A 3,556-nucleotide genomic window follows, 5' to 3' on the forward strand; every position below is an offset into this window, starting at 1 on the left:
TGAAGTTTATATAAGAAATTTTTCTTCAAAATTTCCATTTAAAGTTCTCATAGAGTAACAAGCTCAGATTAAAATTGTTTTTCAGGTCAAACATCCATTATGGTAAAATGGACTCTGAAATCATCCCACTATCTCTAATCATATTTCTCTTTTTAGCAAACCAAGTAACAAGGAACCCTGATAAAAAGCCAAGTTATGAGCCGAACCATGAAGTTTTTGAAAAAATATATATATCATGCTTTACAGTGTTAGTTTCACCTCAACACTCAAAGCTTACAAAAGGAGCACCATCCGTCCAAGTGAATACATCCTAACTAAATTGAGTACATACCAAGTACTACAACGGTACGCAATAGGGCCCATCACCTCAAACCATTCTAAATCATTGCACGGAGTTGGATAGAGAACATCACCACCAGCCAACCGCCTATGTGATTGTAGGTAGTGCAATGTATAACCTATCCCAATCAATAAAGTAGTAAGTACAGCAAAATGGTACGACCGAGCCCAATCCCCTTTAAGAACCAGTGCATAGTAGGACAGAAAACACCACCCCCCCAAGTATGTACATATACCTAACAGGGCTATAAAGTCTATGTACTAAAAAACGTCTGTAAGCCCCCATTTGTGTCTAATTACCATTGAAAAGGATTTTCCAAGCTAAGTTACGTAGCAGCATTTACCCCACAGCAAACCATCGTTAATGTAGAGTAGTCCCCCAATTAAACCAGCTATTTTAAAAAATTAACAAACGATTAGCAGTCCGTATACCATACCCAAACCATCATAAAATGCTTGAGACCAGTAAGTACACAGCATTTCCAGCAATCCGAACCACAGTGTAGGGGTTGAAGCCAAAAAAAAAAAAAAAAAATCACCATAAAATAGGATGTCTTGTGTATCAATGTTTTCATCATAAAGTGTTTTAAGACTAGTACCTACACAGTGTTGCCAGCAACCCGAACCATAGTGTAGGGTTCAAAGCCAAGCCAAAAATATCATCACCATTAATATCCACCGCCTCATGGAACGACAACCAGGTAATGTTATATTGAGCGACATCTTTATAAAAAACCACACCAAAAAACTTGCTACAGTAACATTGATACAATGATTATTTGTTATATAAGAAGTAGGTCTGTAGGACATTACGCAAGAGCAGAGTGGAAAACCTGAGTAGTTTGTGTTGCGAGCTCCATTCTTCAATGTACAAGAGACAGACAATCCTACTGTATGCAAGCAGAACAACAAACGAAGCTAAGTGAGGGGCAGAGATGCGCCCTCACCTCTTTATATAGAGGAGGGAGGTGGGCCGCCTATCCCTTGTAATGAGCATAATTGGCATGAGTGGAGCAACCCTCCTTCTGAGACAGGGAGTTCACCTACGTTGTAGAGGAAGTTACCCTAGCACCTTCACGGCCAGATTTGCCTTAGGGTACTAAACCACCTCATAAGAAAAAACGTATTACTTGTATTACAGACGGGCCAAGTCATAGTAAAGTTTTTAGGAGTTTAAATGTCAAAATAAGCTAGGGGCTCTTAAGTAATAGTGTGTGTGTGTGTGTGTGTGTGTGTGTGTGTGTGTGTGTGTGTGTGTGTGTGTGTGTGTGTGTGTGTGTGTGTGTGTGTGTGTGTGTGTACCCGCCCTGTCCCAGACACCAAACACAATGGGTCGATATTAGCCCCATTGTGAATGGACCTACTACCTTATAAGAGAAATGAGGTTTTTATGGTTAAAAGGTAACACCCAAGACAATTATGTTGGGTACGAGATTGTAGAATTTGACTGACAATTTCTTTTTTACTAAAGCCATTAAGGTAGTACTTTTTTATGAGTATGTTTATCTCTTCCTAGGCAAGGAAGTAGATAGAGGAAGAGTAGACGATCAAATATAGTAGGCTGATACAAGTGCTTAGGGCAGCTTTGTGAGGTCTATTGCTATTCCTCTTAATGAATTCCAAAGGTGATAATTTCAAAAGATCTCTTTTCCATACAAATTTTTGGTCGTATCCTCCTACACAAGGAATATGAAGGGAGATAGAGAAGTTAAGGAATTGCACCGAAGTACAAAAATCTCCATCTCGTGTTGCAAACTCGTGTAGAGAAATTGGTTCAATTTTTAGGCAGTCAAGATATATGTGGCGGATTTCCTCAGGGAAATCCTTATTGTTGATGCTCAGCACGTCATCCATATATCTGTACGTGTGTCCAAATAGTGAAAGATTTTTATCCCCGCGTTTCATGGCTTTGAGAAACCATTTGTACTTGAAGAAGGCTAAGTAAATATTACACATTAGTGGAGAGCACGAGAATACCATAGGGATGCCCAGGGATTGGTTAAACCAATGTCCTCCAGAGAGGATAGTGCAGTTATCAAGTAGCCATGAAATGTAGAGACCAAGCTTCTCTTCGTTGAAGTGTAAGGCATGTACGGAGTAAGTTTTTTTTATCCATCCAGGTTTTTTGGAAAGTGATATGTAGAATAGATTCTTTTTACTTGCATTGGAAAAAGCCATTTTAATAACCTTTGCTATAATATTCTTAAGGCCAAGGTCACCTTCTAGAGGAATTTTTCATAGCAATGAGTGATATCTGCTGAAAAATATGGAAGATTAGAACGAGGTTAAGAGAGACTTCTGTAGAGTTTTTAGCTATCCAAAAGGGGTTGTACTGTATTTGTAAAAAGTCGTGGTAGATTTTTTGCTTAGAGACACAAATTAGCTCAAACTCGGCTAATATTAGGTCAAGGCATAGAGTGATATCCTTGGTGATATCGGTAAAGATGCCATTTGAAGCATAAGATATCCATCTGAATTTGTGTTTATGTATTTTATAGGTGGGAAAAAGTACAGATAATTTAGTATCTTGTAGAATATAGCCTAAATTCTTTAAATGTCTTGAGATATTTATTGGTGATTGTTTGTAAGGAAGTGTTAATTCGAATGAATTCCTTCCCAGAAACTCAACATTGAGCAGCCCTCCAAGCTAGTTATTTGCATATGATAGTGGGACAATTAGAGCTTTTATCCAGCCCAACGATGAGCCAATTATTAGCTATTTTGTGAAAATCAACAGCAAGTTGTGGTGTTAACCAAGAGTTATCAGCGGATAACCATTTTCTAGGAATTTGTAGGATTTTTTGAAAGAAACATTCCTCCACAATTTTTGCTAAGTCTAGTAGGAATTTCTTCTCCAGTCAGAGAGAACTGACAAGGTTAGTTAAACAGCTAAGTGAAGTTGATAGAGCGAGATAGGGGTTTTTTGGAAAGTTAGGTATGTGATTGAGACCTTTGGCCAAGATTCTTCGTACCTCAATATTACCAATGATGTTAAGATCACAAGTACAAATATGCATACCATATGTATCAAAGTTTTTGCACTGAATACATTCGAGGACCGTCTCCTGCCAAAGAAAATCGTTATTGTAGACCAAGTTCTTTACGGGTTGTTGGTATACCCAACCAATGAGTATATTATCGAGTAGCTTGTGATTGCCAAAAAAATAGGTCAAAGCACTCACAAAAAAGAGCTTTAGGTTGTATCCAGTTGAGAAGT

Source organism: Adiantum capillus-veneris, chromosome 24, assembly GCF_014529385.1.
Source record: "Adiantum capillus-veneris isolate H3 chromosome 24, ASM1452938v2, whole genome shotgun sequence".
In the NCBI taxonomy this organism is placed as follows: domain Eukaryota; kingdom Viridiplantae; phylum Streptophyta; class Polypodiopsida; order Polypodiales; family Pteridaceae; genus Adiantum; species Adiantum capillus-veneris.